This window comes from Lithobates pipiens, unplaced genomic scaffold (genome assembly GCF_037356315.1).
Source record: "Lithobates pipiens isolate NorthernLeopardFrog02 unplaced genomic scaffold, aLitPip1_a1.2 Scaffold_16, whole genome shotgun sequence".
In the NCBI taxonomy this organism is placed as follows: domain Eukaryota; kingdom Metazoa; phylum Chordata; class Amphibia; order Anura; family Ranidae; genus Lithobates; species Lithobates pipiens.
Window position 1 is genome coordinate 185,257,993 of NW_027507748.1, and position 19,125 is coordinate 185,277,117.

At 43.3% G+C, this 19,125-nt stretch overlaps 1 protein-coding gene across 3 annotated transcripts in view; it reads right to left on the bottom strand.

Moving 5' to 3' along the window:
* PUDP (pseudouridine 5'-phosphatase) overlaps window positions 1-19,125 on the bottom strand; it is a 511,045-nt gene that overhangs the window by 433,993 nt on the left and 57,927 nt on the right. The gene's annotated exons all lie outside the window — the stretch shown is intronic.

The following is a 19,125-nucleotide window of genomic DNA, read 5'->3' on the forward strand; positions in this document are numbered from 1 at the left end:
CTACCAACTCTATGTCTATGAACTTTTCCCTAATCTACTCCTCTTCTAGCATGAGCCTCCCTATCCCAGAGTGAACATTGGGAAAATGCCTCCCCATCTGCTGACTCCACATCTTTTCTCATTGACTCACGAGTTAGTGTACCGCACGTTCAAGAAGCTGAACTGTGTCTCACAGCCCGACTTCTATACGCCTACTATGGATTACGTGCTCTCCCTACCAATGGTTCGCTTACTCATTTTATTGTGTTAACCTTGTTACTGAGTTGTTATATAAGTGTTAGATTGTTCAACACACCAGACCTGCCGAATTTTGTTTTTTGTCCTATGATAAGGGCGAGGGGATGTGATCTCTCACATCGATCTGGCAATGCCACACCCCAACCTACGGCCTAGCCTAGGTAACAGCACCAATTAGACGATTGGCCCTCTCACAAGTACTTACTGGAGAGACCCTTTCTATTCAACATGAGCCGTCCCGGCTTAATCAATGGGGCAGTCCCGTCCTCCTCTCGTCCTCTGTTATATTTCAATACAAAATGTTTTTCTGTTATTGATCTAGCTCACAGGTCTGTCTTCTCTATCCATGATTTTTATAGTAATGTTTATGGACATCTATGTTGCACCACTGTTATTCGAACGTGATTACCCTATCAGATCTTTTCGTCCGTAATCATTTTATACAGGGGAAACTCGTACACTATCCTTACTAAAGATAGGCCCATCCCCCAACAATCGCATATAAACACTTGTACCCACGATCTATTGAATGCGAGTTGCAAAATAGTGAACCATTGATAAAACATCATCAAACTCTCTACATTTAGAATTTGGAGCTGTTGGTGTGAGGGATATCACACATCGAATCTTTGTCTTTCGACAATCACCTCCCAACCAGTGGCTTGTAGGACTGTCCTGTGATCTTGCACAGGGCATACACTACAAGCTTCTACCTTACTCCGGCTTCCACTCCCTTACTACAGACGCAGGTGAGCAGGCTCTTACCTGTTGCCGGATTATTGTTTACACCCCCCCCCCCCTTTTTTTTTTTTTTTTTATTTCTCCCTTATCCCCAGACGTATCTGCATATACATTCTAACCTCCACACCATGATCACCACTGGGGATGCAACCAATCTTGACCATCTCAAAATCATATCCTTGAACGCAAAGGGTTTAAATGTCCCGGAAAAACGCTCACAACTCTTATTAGCCATGCAAAAAAGTAAAGCAGACATACTATTCTTACAAGAGACCCATTTCCGTTACTCCAGTGCAAATATTACCCTACGGCATACCATTCCACCACCGCATTAGCGAAAACGAAAGGTGTTTCTATTTTACTAGCCCGACACTGCCCCCTCCAGATCACTGACACTTTATCTGATGACGATGGCAGGTTTCTATTCCTCAAAGGAACCCTCCACAACAAACCATTCACCCTGGCAAACATATATGCACCTAACTCACTCCAGGTACCGTTCTTCAAAGAAACTATATCCAAGCTGATCACGTTCCAGGAAGGTACACTCATTTTAGGAGGGGACTTAAATGTTCCTTTGAACCCCATACTCGATACCTCTAATGGACACTCCTCCCTTACCTATGCTGCCCTACGATCGATAAAAACTCAGATGCAGACCCTGCTTTTGCATGATGCTTGGCGAACCCTCTACCCGGACACGAAGGACTTTACTTTCTACTCGGCACCCCACGGAAAATATTCCAGAATTGATTTCCTCTTTATCTCCCAGGAAGCTCTACCTTATCTCACACACGCATCCATCAATCCTATGTTTCTTTCTGACCACAACCCGGTTTCAATCACACTCTCTATCCCATCATCCAACCCGCACACTCACTCCTGGAAACTAGATCATTCCTTGTTAACTGACCCGACTGTAGCTTCAGAAGTGGAGCAAACATTAAAACATTACTTTTTGGACAACAAAGCCACGGATACCTCCCCCCTCATTAACTGGGACGCACACAAATGTGTAGTACGGGGAACTCTCATAGCAGCGGCAGCAAAAAAGAGAAAAGAGTATAAAAAACACTTCAATGACTTGGCCACTAAAATTAGACGTTTAGAACGTGCGCATAGTCTAAAGAGCACCACTACACTGCTTGCCACCCTTACCCAATCAAGGAAAGAAATGTTAGAATTGCTGGGAAAACAGACCAGACGCAAGTACATACTCTCTCAAAAAACGTTTTATGAATATGGTAACAAATCTGGAAAAATACTAGCAAAAGCCCTCCAATCCAAGAAACCATCAATAACTATTCACAGTATAACTGACTCAGCAGGCAAAAAGTTATCAGCAACACCCGATATCGCAACTCAATTTGTACAATACTATTCAAATTTATATAACTTAACCTCATCATCCGTTACACCGATGAACCCTACCCAGCGGTGGGAACAAATTATATCCGAATTTCTAAATAAATATAGCCCAACCCCTATCTCCACTTCCACATAATGCTCGATACCCCACTGACCTCAGAAGAAGCTCGAATTGCCCTTAAAGCCATGCACGCAGGTAAAAGTCCGGGCCCTGATGGCCTGACCGTCGGATATTATAGAACGTATGAGCAAATCTTACTACCCCATTTCCTATCCTCCTTTAACACATGTGCATTCCCATGCTCTGCCCCAAGAGATATGCTATCTGCGCATATAGCCGTAATCCCAAAGCCAAACAAAGATGCCACACAGATTACCAACTATAGGCCTATTTCGCTCCTAAATGTTGACCCTAAATGGTACGCTAAAATCTTATCTAACAGACTTCTGCCCCTACTCCCTGACCTCGTACACCCTGATCAGGTGGGCTTCATACCTGGCAGGGAGGCGAGGGATAACACTCTCAAAGCACTCAACATCCACCACTGGCTCTCTTCCCAAAAACAAAATGGACTCTTCCTTTCCTTGGACGCAGAGAAGGCATTCGACAGGGTGGCCTGGGATTATATGTCAGCGACTTTAAAAGCTATTGGATTGCCAAATAGAATGCTTAATTTTATCCATATGCTATACTCAGGACCAACGGTGAGAGTGAAAGTCAATGGCCACCTGTCGAGTGCCTTCTCTATCTCCAATGGCACACGTCAAGGGTGCCCGTTATCCCCGATAATTTTTATCCTTACTCTTGAACCATTATTAAGACAAATTAGAGAAAACCCAGACATTAAAGGTGTAGATATAGGGAAGAGAACGTTTAAAACAGCTGCATTTGCGGACGACATCCTTTTATTCTTGACAGAGCCCCTAACATCTATCCCTAACTTACTCAAACTCTTTGACCAATTTCATATCATATCTAATCTACAAATTAACTTTAAAAAATCCCTTGCACTAAATATTTCGCTGAATGAAAAACTATGCTCCCATTGCCAAGCGAATTTCCCCTTTAAATGGAGTCCCACCAGTATACCCTACTTAGGAATCCAACTCCCAAAATCCCTAGCTAACTTATACACTCTCAACTTCCAACCACTACTACGCACAATCTCTGCTGACCTTCAGAGGTGGTCAAAAGGCTTATTCTCCTGGTTTGGCAGAGCAGCTATCATAAAAATGAATATTTTACCACGAATTTTGTATCTCCTTCAAACTATACCTATCTCACTTCCCCAAACATTCTTTGCTTCCTTTCGAAAACTCTGCTCGAATTTTGTCTGGGGTTCCAAAAGACCCAGACTAAGTTATGCAAGACTTGTTGCACCAAAATCACAGGAAGGTATTGGTTTGCCAGACATCCATAAATACTACTTAGCATGCCACCTCACCAGAATAATCGATTGGAACGTTCACCTAAATACTAAAGACTGGGTTCAACTTGAAACATCCCTAGATCAGATTCCGGTAGCTCAAACCCCATGGTTACTTCCCACACATGTCCCTCGTAGCTACTCTTCCCACCCGTTGATCGCCACGTCACTTACTGCATTCCGATACGCTTGCAAAAACTTTCGGATATCCTCGGTCACGGGCCCACTAACACCACTGAAACTCAACCCAGCCTCCCCACCTGGTTTACACCCCTCTTTTCTCAAAGGGTTGTGGCCTCACCCCAGAGTCATGTCTAAGGACTTCTATGATCATAAGCACCTTCTATCCTTTACGAACTTGTCGAGAAAAATGCTCAAAAGCGGGTTGCCCCCCTGGACATACAGCCAGATACAACATTTTCTGACCTCCACGCCTTACGCTTTAGCTGGAGCTCGAACCTTAACCTCTTTCGAGCACACATGCACACTGGTTGAACCACAAAGACACCTCATCTCTTTTTCGTATAATCTCTTATTTCCACAACAACCTAGTAACGAACACTGGTCTACCAAAGCCTGGAATAGAGACCTGCCATTGCCCCTCAATCCCAAAGACTGGGAATTTATATACTCTGTCATACATAAAGGCTCCCGAAATGTCTGCGTTCAGGAAAGCGCATTCAAATTACTCTCCCGGTGGTACAATACGCCTCTAAAATTGCATCATATCTACCCGTCTGTCTCTCCGCAATGTTGGAGATGTCAGGCCAGTCTTGGAACTCTAGAACACATTTGGTGGTCATGCCCCATTATCCAGCCATTTTGGCAGGAAGTCCACAGAATCACCCAAAAATTTTCCACCCGCCCACTGAAGTTTTCCCCTGCACAACTTCTTTTCCATGTCTCAACTCACCCTAAAAAAGCTTACATAGGATCCCTACCCATGCATATGATTATGGCGGCGAATATGTGCATCCCAGCCAACTGGAAAACAAAACACCCCCCCTCGTTACTGGAATGGTTCAACCGTATTAACAAAACAGCCGAGATGGAGAACCTGATACATCAAGCCAATGACACCCCTTCTACTTTTACCTGCATATGGTCGAGTTGGTTGCTTTTCCGTACATCCCCAGATTATCACTCACTGATTCCCTAACTCGCTAAATATGTCTGTGATCTGCAAAAATGACTGGCTGGACCAGTTCCTTTTTCCTTAACAAAAATCCTTAAGTGTTGTGCGCACTAGTTTCCTATATTAGCGAACAACACTCTGTACAATTTCTGAACTCACATTCGCATAGCATTATCACGCCAACATATTAGCGACAAGAAATATACCTACCTATTAAGCTGTAATGACATTTGCATATGACTTCGCTCTTTTCAAACAAGCAAAGTACCTATTCTGCTCACATAACACCTTTTAAATCAATGTGGGTTAATGTACTTACAACTGTATAACTATACTTCTCAGAGAACCTTTCCTTATACCATCCCACACCCACGTATGTTTACTTTCTAGATCTTCTCATGTTAGCTTTTGCTTCTACCTTTTGAGGCTTTGTAACACTTTGTTCTGTACCTTAACGATTGACTTTATTGTTTATGTTTCGCTCAAAACTTCAATAAAATGTCTTTAAACAAAAAAAGTCCGCCGGGGCGCACAAAGGGGCGGACTTTTCCACCGGATTGTTTGATCGTGTGTACGCAGCTTAAGAAAAGCATATAGGCACATGCTACAAGCATCCTTTGCAGAAAGACAAGAAAACATTCTTTTTCAGATGGCATGTTTTTCAAAGTGTCACTGAGAACCCTATTAGGCAGCCCCCAAAATCCATAGAGCCCATTAGGACCCAAGTGTCCAAGCGGCATATGAAATACTAAAAAGTACCAGACCGACATGATTCTGGGACTTTACTTTTATACCTCAAAGTATTTTTATTTTTTTTTCTAACCAGATGAAAAGCACAACAGAGAACTAGAAAACCTTGGTGAACCTAAGGTGGGAGGTCAGCAACCCATTGATCGTAATCTACCAGTCAATAATGGTCAGCTAATTTGCTGATGTGCCGTCAATAGAGCATCAAAACACTGTTCAATCAGTGCTATATAAGCAGTGGGACCATATCCGTATTGCAGCTGAGCCAGCGCTGGCTGCAGAGGGAGCAGAGAGCCGAGTCGTTTGCAGTCTCAGTTGGAGTGATATTAACTATGCTCCACCTCTCATCTCTGCTAGTAGGATCCAGAATGGTGCCAACAGCAGCTGCAGGACAGAAAAAAGCAAAGCTCTGTATTGCTCTAAAATAAGTTCTTCAGGTCAGTATGCCTTACACAAGCAATACTGAACTGGGCATAATAGCTTCTAAAACAGGGCAAGTAGCTATTAGGGGGGCTAGGGCAGTAAGGGCTTGTTTACATTTGTAGTTTGGGGGGGGGGGGGTGAAACTTAAAAATTAAGCCATAACCACACCCCTTTTAACTGCAGTGGCCAGAGGTGTACACATGTTGCAACTACAGCAGGAATTATACGTCCTGTCACTCTTGAAGCGCTCACCAAGCATGACCCAGTCAAGTGAATGAGGCTGCTCTGCAAGCACCCTGCAACCTTGTGCAGTACAGCAATGAAGGAGTTAAAACATGCAGTGAGGAGGCATTGTATTGTCTCCTAGCCACCCCCTAAGACTCATAGCACATAGTTGCATCGTGCTTGCAGAGTTTCCCCATTTACTTGAGTAGGTCGCGATTGGCATCACAATTTATTTTGCCCATCAAAAGTGACAAGAGGTATAATTCTTGCTGCAGAATGTGTACACTCTTGGCTACTGCCTCTGCAGCTAAAGGGGGTAGGGACTTGGTAGAAGTAAAACTGAAGCACAATTACAGGTTTTTACCATCCCCCAACCTGACGTGGGAGTAAGCCCTAAGGGTGTGCCACTAAATGCAATTAAGGGCGCACTCACAGGTGCAGCAGTCGCTGCTGCTCCTCTGAAAAGTGATCTGCAAGTGTTTGACAGGTGGTGAGGAGGCTACATGCCGCTTCCTCATCGCCTGATTTAAATCTATAAATTGCCATGCAAAAATGAGACTGTGGCACAGTAGTATGGCAATCAGAGGTGATATTAGGCGACACAGGCAACATTGTGCCTGGTGATCTTTGACTTTCCCCCATGTTGTTCAGGTAGAGCTGTATCTCTTTAACCACTTCCCGACTGCTTCACGCACATATACTGCAGCAGAAGGACACGTACAGGCAGAATCACCTACGTCTACGTTACCCTTTAAGAAGTGGCTTGCGGGCCCGCGCCGCAAGCTCCATGAGTGTCATCACGGGGATATCCGCGATCGTCTCATGGAGAGGAAGAATGGGGAAATGCTAATGTAAACAAGCATTTCCCCGTTCTGACTACTGACACTGATCACCGGTCCCTGTAATCGGGAGCAGTGATCAGTGTCGTGTCACACACAGCCCCTCCCCCTCACAGTTAGAATCACTCCCTAGGACACACCTAACCCCTACAGCACCACCTAGTGGTTAACCCCCTCACTGCCGGTCACATTTACACTGTAATCAATGCATTTTTTATTTCATTGATCGCTGTATAAAGGTGAATAGTCCCAAAATCACGCCAAAAGTGTCCGATCTGTGTGCCATAATGTTGCAGTCATGCTAAAAATCACTGATCGCCGCTATTACTAATAAAAAGAAAAAAAACCCCATAAAACTATCCCCTATTTTGTAGCTGCTATAACTTTTGCGCAAATCAATCAATAAACTCTTATTGCGATTTTTTTTAGGAAAACATGTAGAATAATACGTATCAGCCTAAACTGAGGAGCAAAAAAAAAAAATTATATAATTTTTGGGGATGTTTATTATAGCAAAAAGTAAAAAAAAAACTTTTTTTTTTCAAAATTGACGCAGTTTTTTTTTTTGGTTTATAGCGCAAAAACAAGGTCAACAAATAGCAAAGAAAAATCTATTTGTGGGAAAAAAGAATGTCAATTTTGTTTGGGAGCCACGTCGCACAACTGTGAAATTGTCAGTTAAAACTACGCAATGCCCACCCCCCCCTTTTTTTTTCTCCCCCCCCCCCACTCCTGTCCTATACATCATGCACCCAGAAAGGATACACCATCACCCTGGCTATCCATGCAAGGACTATAGCACTGATGCTTATGGAGTTGCTAACTATTGAACTCTGGTACGGTCATGTTAAGACTATAATAGTACCTCTATTTGTGTTAATTTACTGTTTTTGATGTTCTCAAGTCTGGCACCCACTTGCCGTTCACATTTAGTACCCATTGGGGGTGAATGGGAAGTGGACGCTTGGTTGCTACTCGACTGTCTATGGACAATGCTTCAAGAAGTAACTTTGTATTGAGGTAAACATGTCGGTTTAAACATTGTCCTTCTACCAGAAAAATCACCATGTATGTCCAACTGCATGTTTTCTTTGTTTTTAAAATCAATAAACACTCAGTTGAAAAAAACGACACAGTGCCGAATCGCAAAGTGCTCTGATCTTTGGCCAACCAAATGGTCCGGGGCTTAAGTGGTTAAATCTGCCTACCCCTGCTCTATCCCAAGCTGGATGGTCACTCCAGGCCTCTGCAAAGTCATCTACGTGTATTCAAAAGAATTGGAGAGGTATGTCAAAATGTGTATTGTTTCCCCAACATCTTTTGAATTAACCTCTCAAAATGTAAATGGAGATCTGATATAACTCCATAGCCACTTGGAGCATCTTGACACATGGTGGGAGCAGAGGGTGGCCCCAGGTCAACTTTTGCATTGGGGTCCATAAGCTTCAAGCAGCATGCCTCTGGCTGCAGTTTCCCCTACCCACTATCGTGGTAACAGAGACTACAGCCTAACCTAGAATGAATTATTTCCAAATCTAATTGCAGTGTATTCTAAAAAGCATAGCTTCATGGTAGTCATGTCAATTCATTCTCATCACTATAGATCAGACCAGAGACAGTGGAGACTCAACAAGTCCATTCTCTCTGACCCTATCCGAGTCACAATGCTAGAAAAGTCTCTGAAATAAGATTTTCTTTTTAATGACCATGAAGAAATCTCAGCTGAAACATTGTGGGCAGCCCATAAGACCTACATTAGCGGGGAGATCATCAGCATGGCATCCAAGATTAAGAAGGAAAGAGAAGCGGACATGAAGAGGTTAGAGGCCGAGTACATGAAACTTCGGGCTCTTCACAAATCAAACCCCTCGCCTTCCATGGTGCCACAACTTGACAAAGCCAGATTGGAGCTCAGCCTAGCTCTGACAGCTAAAGCGGAGAAACAAATCCGTTGAAACAAACATGCTGGCAGCTAAATTAACACCCCGAATCAAGTCATATATAATGCCAAAAATAAGAATTCCAAGCCAAGGCACCATGGCTGATCCCTCCAAAATCCTGGAAACTTTTCATGATTTTTATGACAAACTTTACTCCACAGGTACACCCCCCACGGACTCTGCATTAGGCTCATATTTGGATGGCCTCTCCATTCCAACGCTCACAACAAAAGACAAAGACAGCCTAAAAGGAGACCCACTTGATCCACAACTCAACACGGCGAACATTGGTGGTATACCAAAGCCAGACAAGAATCCGGAAGAAGTAGGGAATTATCTCCCTATATCACGTATTAACTGCAACGTCAAGATTCTAACCAAAATTCTCGCTAACCGTATTGCCTCCTTCATCAACACATATCAACAAGGATCAAGTGGGTTTCCTTCCGGGCAGGCAAAGTCCAGGTCAGATAAGGCGGGCAATAGATATAATATCCATTCTCCAAACTAATTGGGAGCGGGGCCCCAAACAGTCAGGTATGCTTTTCTCGTTGGACCTACAAAAGGCCTTTGACTCGGTCTCCTGACCCTACATTTTTGGAACAGTGGGGCTTCAGCCAGCGATTCAGGCACGCTACTCCAACCCCACAGCCCGTATACGGCTCCAAGGCTACTATTCCAAGCCTATAACAATAAGAAAGGGAACTAGACAAGGATGCCCACTTTCATCGCTTATATTTGCGATGGCAATAAAAGCACTCACTATAGCGATTTGTTAAAACCCGAATATTAAGGGTGTGTCCTACGGACCACAAACTCACAAGTGCGGCCTCTTCACAGATGATGTTATGCTCTTCCGCACCTCACCCATAACCTCTCTTTCCAACTTATGCCAAACCTTGGATGCCTTTGCAAGGATATCAGGCCTCCAAGTGAACTATTCTAAATCTCAGGCACTAAATGTATCCCTACAAACCGACACTGTGGCTCTTCTACAAAAGTCTTTCAAATTCAAATGGAGCGACTCCTCCATTAGATATTTGGGAATTAACTTGACAGCTAGGACTGAAACCCTGTATAGCCATAACTATCCTCCCATGTATCACAAGCTAGAGGCGGACCTAAACACCTGGTCCCAACATAACATTTCTTTGCTGGGGAGGATAAACAAGATGCTACTCCCAAGATTGTTATATCTTTTCCGCTCTCTTCCTATCCCCATCCGGAAGGACCATATCAAAGCTTTCCAAGGCAGGATTCTGAAGTTCACTTGGGGCAAGGTGAGATACAGAATCCCTCAAAGGACCCTATACACACACAGGAAAAAAGGAGGCCTGGGACTGCCCCACCTCTATAAATATTACCAGGTGGCTAGGCTGGCCCAATTGTCTACTGTAGATTCGAGAAACCTGACTGGGTCCAAATAGAAAAACAACCTGTCCCTAACTTTACTTTAGATTATCTGCTTTGGAGTCCTCCGAAAAATAGACCCCCGATCCTCGCTCCTACCCTGTCTCACTCCTTTGCCCTCTGGGACGCCTTACGTTCGTCACCGACTCTGGTTTCAGCCTATAAATCCCAGGCTCATCTCTACAATAATCCAAATTTCCCCCCGGGAAAAATTTCTTAGCCTTTAAATGGGGGGTGAATAAAGGACTCTATAGGATAGGACATTTTTTCACAGCAGCTGACCCTTTCACCCTAAAGCACTGCATCAAAAAGCTTGACCTCCCCTACTCTCAACAATATAGGTTTTGCCAAATATCCCACTTCTTACATTCCATGTGTAAAGACAACCCCCTCCCTCCAAAATGTACGGATTATGAATTGTGGTGCGGTCAGGCTATGGACCAGAAGGGGGGATATCACTAGTCTACTCGTCGCTTACCTCTACAGTGTCTAAAATGTCCTCCTTTATGGAGGCTTGGGAATCTGATCTCCAATTCCAATGGAATCTTGACAAATGGCAGTCAGCATGTTTTAAATACTTTAAAGGCATCCTCAACACCACTCTAATGGAAGCCAGCCTGAAAGTGATCTCCAGCTGGTACTCCTGCCAGACTCGCTTACATTTTTCCTACAGTTAACCCTCTATGTTTCAGGGGCTGTCAACTTACAGGCACGAGGTCTCATATTTGGTGGGAGTGCTCAAAAATATGTTCTTTCTGGAAAAAAAAAAATGTTCAACATAATTGACAAGTTAGTGGGTACCCGAGTTCCCAGGACTCCCATGATGGCCCTTCTGAATGCCTCAATCCCACGGATCTCCCAATCTTCTAGTAATTTAGTAAATTTTGTGCTCTTGGGAGGCTAAACTCACAATTGAATGCAAAATCAGTCAGCGCAAAACAAAAACTTTCTGTTTAAAGTATAAGTAACGGAGCAGCTGAACACTTAAGGTAAATATAACAAAAACCTCAAAGAAACATCATAAACAGAGCAGTGCAGCGCTGAAGCAACCCCCCCTATTAGTACTATATAAAGTCTCTCGAGATAAACAACATAAAAAGGAAAATGATACAAAGTGAATGAACAGTCTATGATGGTACTGATCGACAATCCTTCATTCTTCTCAGTGGATAGAATGCATACTGATATCCTTAATCACCAGAAAACAGGCACTCCCACCACCAGACAGCCAAACCGCTCACCCTAAAGAATTGACCCCTGACTGAACAGATAGGTCAAATGGAGCATTCACCACTGCCAGTGGTCATATACCAGGAATCAGGTGGATCAAAAAGATGCAACTCAGCTCCTTGGATATCACAGCGTTGTCATCAAAAAGCGGGAGGACTCTGGAATATTACTGCAACCACCTTACTGCATTGTTTAAGTGAACTTCGTTCATCCATGCTTATAATCCAGCACTAGTTGTAGTGTTCTGTATGTGAATGCCTGTCTTTTGGCAATAAAATTAGTTTTTTTTTTTTATCTATACGGTCTGCAGTATATATATTTTTCTATTTTATAATGTCCAAATGGGGAGTTTGAGCCATCATTGATGACAACACTGCTCTGTTTATAAACTCACAATTGCCAGGGCCTGGAAAAATCCAGGAGTCTCTCTCCTAATGGCAAAAAGGAAAATATCCTGCATAATGTCCCAGGAAAAGCTCTCCAGTTTGGTACAAGATACAACCAATAAATTCAAAGCTACCTGGGAACCATGGGCTCAACTGATGGGAATACCTTTTTGACCCCCCTACTATGTCAACATAAAATGCTGTCCAAATGAGTAGTGATGCTCCTGATTTCTCCTCTCTCTTCTTCTCTCGTTTTTTTTTTTTCTTTTTCTCTATTCTCTCCTCCACTCTGGACCTTGGAATTTTCACTAATATCTCAGTGTCTAAGTTAATCTAGAAGTGAACATGAACAGTTCAGGGGCTAAGGGTTGGATTAAGAGTTGATAACCCTTTAGTTCATAGCTCAGCTCTATATGCCCGGAGGTTTTCCCCTTTTCATATTTAGAGGGAAAGTACATTGTCGGTGATGACAGGGATCTGCCCCTTCCGGCACAGTGTGTTCCCTTTAGGGGTGTGGGATCCACAATCAAACAGACGGCTTATCCTTTAGCTTATCCGACAGTTGGTTTTTTGTTCGGAACTGGATTTGTAGCTCCTGCAACCGTCAGCTCTCTACCTACAACTGACCTCTGTATGTATCACTTCATTTGTTGCATAGTTTAAAAAGATAATAACCTAGCTTTTCAGCTTTAGCAGATACACATTGTTTCCATGACAGCATTAACACTTTACTTTCAGACTTTATTTGTTCCCTGGTGTTTAAAATGCTTGCACACTATGATAGTATGAATAAAAAAAATACACGGTGAACAAAGAAAATAAATAAATAAAAGAAAGACCCACAGGCCATGTACTGCAAAATGACTATAAAGGCAGTGCACTGCAAGAAATGTTGAAAGATATGACAGGTCCTTCAACTCAATTCGATACGATACAGTTTGTGTGAAGCTGTTAAAGTGGATATGATACCTGCCAGAAAATTTGTTGTTGGCCTGTGTCTACAGTGGATGTGGTGTTAGTTTTGAAATATTTTGCTACAAGAGACCTGAATGGAAAATATCCCTTGATATTGACATCTGCCTGCAACATTTGTTTTTTAAACAGGCTTCAACTATGCTAGCATATATAGTACTGATCATACTAAAGAAGTTATGAAACTCTGATCCTATCTTTAATAGTTGAAAACACTAAGAGAAAACATAATAGTGTGTCTGACACTTGGTGTACAGTGATTGTAGATTGGTAAACTGTATTTTTGCAGACCTGAAATTTACTTTTGTGGATTGGATATTCTTTTCTGAAAAACACATTATAAACCATATAATATCTTCACTTTCTGTAATAACTGGATGAAAAATGATCGTGAATCCTTGTCACCTAACAAAATGAAAACATTTAAAGTATAATTATTATTAAATATATATATATATATATTGATATTGAAAAATATGCCTGTAGACAACTAAGACAAATTAATTTGGATTGACTTGTTAGAGGACTTACAAGCCTTTCTAGAGTTTCCGAATAGGAACTTTAATCTGAAATACACTCTTAGGGCCAGTTCACACCAGATGCAGTTCCGTGCAGTTCTGTTTTTTTCTGCACCAATACAGTCAGTTTCGGTCAGTTTATGCACCAGAAACTGACTGCATGGTGTGAACTAGAGCCATTTGAATACATGGAAAACACTGTGTATGCATTTTTAGTGCAGAAAAAAAGTGCATGGAACTGAACGGAACTGTGTCTGGTGTGAACTGGCCATTAATTTTGATTTGATTTAGAGAAAGTATTTTTTTGGGGATTTTGAAATCTATGTACAGAGTGATGGCTTTTTAGCCACAAAACTATATCACAAACCGAAGGCAGGCAACATGTTTCATGCCCACACTTTCAGCCACTAGTTAGGAGAACACTATATGCACAATACCTCCGGTTTCAGAGAAACTACACTACGGACAGAGATTCCTGGATTCAGGAAAGTTTCCTTCAGCAATGGCTGTTATCATTAGGCTGTTCTAGCAATAATCTCAGAAGGGCCTATATTAGAGCCATCTAGGTTCCATATTATATGAGAATTGTCCTAAAAACATATGATCAGGTCAAAATTATTATCCACTAGTCTACCATCACTATACTCTCCATAACATCTAAGCTGGTCTTTAATCAAACCCAGTCTTTACAGGACAGTGACCTCTAGCCACTTCGCACCAGACTGGGTGTCCCTCGCTGGACCCAGGCATGCCTTTTGTTGTGGGGAATGTCCCCTGTGCCTTTGGGTCTGAGAGGGAACCCAGTTCACTTCACCTAATTGAAAGATCTTCTCTCCAAAAACATGCTAACTGCTCTACTCAAGGAGTGATATATTTGATGTTATAGTAGGTAAGACTACTGTATTTGCCAGTTGAGGCATTGCATTGGCGACCACCTTTACTATTCTGGAAATGGCAAAATTCTAACATCAGTTAGCTGCCATATTGGGCTTCAGCATCAATATGATACAGGATATATGATATCTCCAGGGTATTGGAAGTTGTTCCCCCCGACACACAGGGAGGGGATTGGGATAGGAAGATACTTCAACTTGAGATGTGGATCGGAAGACTCAATGCTATTGTTCCACCAGGGCTTAATGAGGGTATTTCTTTTAAACCTTTTGGTCTCATCTTTGACATTACGTGGGCCCTATTTGTGAATTGTTGCAGTATGTTTGTACTGTGATTCTTGTGGCCCCTTCCTAATGTAAGCTCTACCCAGTGGTCTTTCAGGGATTTCTGGCACTGTCCTTGCTGCACTATATTTTTCTGGCATTTGTGTCTGTGTGTAATTGTTTTGTTAAATGGAATTTTTTTTATGCACTCAGCCATTTATATTGCTCATATTTACTTGTAATCTGGACATTACATACAGTTCTTCGTTATAGCACTTAATTGCACTATGCTGCAGGCTGTAGCTGTGTGGCGATATTTGGGCTGGACCTAGGGCTCCAGCTGCTGGTTTCCTCTCTTCAGGGGGGGGGGGGGGGGTAGGGTGGAGCAAGCGAGTAATCCTCTGGTAGTTGGGTGGTGTGGGGGGTTATTCTTCTCCCATGGTCCCGCCTTACTGCCATCAGTGTATCTGCATGCTGGAATTTCTGTCCTGTTACAGGTGGTCTCATTGCTGACACTGGGCATATGCGGCTTGGTCCGCACATGCTCAGTTGAGGATCGGGCCTGGTGATGTCACCAGCGGTGGTGCTTAGTCTCAGTTGGAGTAAGAGAGGAGGAGCATTTCTCATGCTCCCCCTGGACACAGGTACTCTTGAGGCTTTGGCCAATTTTGGTTGGAGTTGCTGGGCTGGCAGGTGTTTGGTGAAATCCTCATACCCCCTCCTTTGCTTAATGAGGCTTTGAGTTTTTCCCTAATGGGGACTGCATTATTATTGTTATTTTATATTCTATGTTTTCAGGTTTTGGATATCTGTCACCTGGTTCTTCTACTATGAGGCTGTCTCTGGCTGCACAGTGAAGGTGCTGCTGTTCCTCTGGTTTTGAACTATAAAGTAATTGTTCTTGCATATTTTTGGCTCTGGGAATTGTGATTTCACCTTAGCCCTGATCTGGCTGCATTTATCTTCTTTCCCACATCTTAGATCATTATGGGTAGGGGTACTGTGTGGTTTGGACATTATAGGTTTTAGCTGGACTAACTCTCTAAATAGTTTACTGTATAAATATTTATTTCTACAGATTGGTCTGTCTCAGTGTCCTGTCTTATTTGCTTCCATGTCTGTGCTGGATTGCATATACACACACACTGTGTGTATACACACATATATATGCATTGTACATTCTTGTGACATTCTTACACTCGTTCTTGCAGTCAGGTTGTCTGGTTAAGCTGACAAAAGAACTCTGTAATGACTTAACACCAAGTAAGATTTCTGCCAGAACCTGAAGACTTAATCTCCGGCAACCACTGTAGAGTAAGCCTGGGGTCCTCGTTGCCTATGGAGATCATGAAGCCTCTATAATCAGAGCATTTCTATTGTATACAGATCATAGTAAGGATGCACCGAAATTTCGACCGCCGAAACATATCGGCCGAAAAATGCCCTTTTCGGCAATTTGCCAAAAGAGAAAAACGGCCGATAATGGAGCTAAAAATGGGGCGTGGCCTGGGTGGGGCGGGGCTCCGGCCCCACCCCTGGTGCCGCCCATCATGAAAAGCCAGATCATGCTATAGTGCAGGAGAGCCGCCTCTGCCGCCTGTTTGATCAAAGCGCCGGGAACATTACAGCTTTCATTTCAATAGCTGTGTGTTCCCGGCCACACGCCGTCACACACAGCCCCTCCCCCTTGTCCGGGCACTTTGATAGACAGATCACCCGCAGGATTGGACGGATGATCTGTCTATCAAAGTGCCTGGACAAGGGGGAGGGGCTGTGTGTGACGGAGCGCGACGGGGAACACACAGCTATTGAAATTAAAGCTGTGATGTTCCCAGCGCTGTGATCAAACAGGCGGCAGAGGTGGCTCTCCTCTCTTCCCTTCACAGGCTAGCTGCAATTGGGGACTCTGGCTGCAATAATGAGGGGACACTCTGGCTGCAATAATAGGGGGACACTCTGGCTGCAATAAAAGGGGGACACTCTGGCTGCATCTGACAGGCACTGGTGAGGCTGCATAGATCTCTTTTATCATGTCCTCTGTCTCTGACCATCTCCTGTACCATGCCCTCTGTCTCTGACCATCTCCTGTACCATGCCCTCTGTCTCTGACCATCTCCTGTACCATGCCCTCTGTCTCTGACCATCTCCTGTACCATGCCCTCTGTCTCTGACCATCTCCTGTACCATGCCCTCTGTCTCTGACCATCTCCTGTACCATGTCCCCAGTCTCTGACCATCTCCTGTACCATGTCCCCAGTCTCTGACCATCTCCTGTACAAAAATATATTTTTTTAAATTGTTTCGGTATTGGTTTCGGTTTTCGGCCTAGTGTATTTTTCATTTTCGGTATCGGTTTGGGCACCAAAAAACCCATCCGGTGCACCCCTAGACCATAGTTTCGCTAGAAAGTAGGTAGCATTTTGCTTGGTATAGGTATCTCTGTCACTATTGCATTGTACTCCTATAATTATACTTGTTTGTTGGTACACTTTTTATTTTTTGTTTATTTAGTAAAAGAACATTTATACACTACTGATGCCAAGCTTCCTTGCTTTATTGCAATGTGACCTCGCTAAAAGAAAGCAAAACAGTCCAGCTGAGTTTTATCCAAGTCATCATGGAAGCAGAAATTTACTGTAGTAGTCTGTGCAGGTCTCTTCTTGGTGCTGCTCGAGTGACTTGACTTCTAAATATACAGTAAAAGTATAAAGTATACAAATGTACCCGATTTAAAATAATATTTTATATATATATATATATATATATATATATATATATATATATATATATATATATATATATATATAATTTCCTGGAGTTCAGCTTTAACCCTTTTGTTTCCTGAGTAATTGTTCTCATTTTTTTCACACGTTAAAATATGCATTTCTGGCTAGAAAATTACTCAAAACCTCTAAAAATATTATATATTTTATATTTATGGAGATAAAGGTATACAAGACCCCTCTAATATGTCTCTCTTGCTCTCTGTTCTAGACTTTGGTCAATATTCAGTTAACCTGGCTTTGCAGACAGGATTTTAACTGCTTTTAACCCAGAAGTGCCCAGAGCTGAGTACTTCTGGCTTCACACTCTGCAGAAGTGATCAAGTAGAGATGTTCCACCATGCCCTTCCTCTCACCATCCTGACAACATTTATTGTGCTCCCAGGCTCCTAGGATGAGTAATTAGAATGGTGAAATTTAGGCTACTTTGAAATAAAGGAAACATATTTTTTGCTTGCAAAATCTATTTTGACTAAACAACCAAGTTCACCTTCAATGATAATGTGTACACACAAAATATTTTAATGATTTTAGAAGTTCTACTTATTTCAGAATTTGTAAATTCAGGCTGAACATAGATATAGCATTACCTAGGCAATTGTGCACTAGATTAGTTAGACACATCACACCTGCACTCATCACTCGACAAAAATAACAAATACCATTAGTACTACTACTAAAACCTATACTATTAGTAAAATAATCAAAAACGAACACACGTATTAAACAAAAACATCACTCTACTGCTCCGTGTTCTAGAATAGGAGTTCACATTTTCTCGTTAAAAATACTTTCTATACCTTTCTGTGAAGTAGAGCTGCCACGACGTGTCGACGTAATCGACTACGTCGACTAAGAAAATACGTCGACGTGCGTGCAGGGCGTCGATGCGTCACAGTGGGGGCAGTGCTCTCTTCTCCCCCTCCATGCCGCTGTCCCTAGGGGTGCAACGGATCATCACCGATCCGTGCGCACATGCCGCGATCCGCGGAGCGCTCCGCGGTCTCGGCCTTAGGAGAGGCCGCAGCTTCGGCCTAGCTCCGAAGCGGCGGCCATCTTTCTACACCCAGGTGTTTACAATGTGATCGCTCCGATGGAGCGATCACTTGTAAACAAACCAGCGCCATGACATGACGCCGGTTTCTCTCTCCCCTCTCTGTACTGATCTGTGCAGTGGAGGGGAGAGGTCGGATGGATGCAGCCATCCCTCCATACCCTACCAATGCAATACTCTACTCTGCCCTGCCATGCCATACTCTACTCTGCCCTGCCATGCCATACTCTACTCTGCCCTGCCATGCCATACTCTACTCTGCCCTGCTCTGCCCTGCCATGCCATACTCTACTCTGCCCTGCCATGCCATACTCTACTCTGCACTGCTCTGCCCTGCCATGCCATACTCTACTCTGCTCTGCTCTGCCCTGCCATGCCATACTCTGCTCTGCTCTGCCCTGCCATACTCTGCCCTGCCATGCCATACTCTGCCCTGCCATGCCATACTCTGCTCTGCCCTGCCATGCCATACTCTGCTCTGCCCTGCCATGCCATACTCTGCTCTGCCCTGCCATGCCATACTCTGCTCTGCC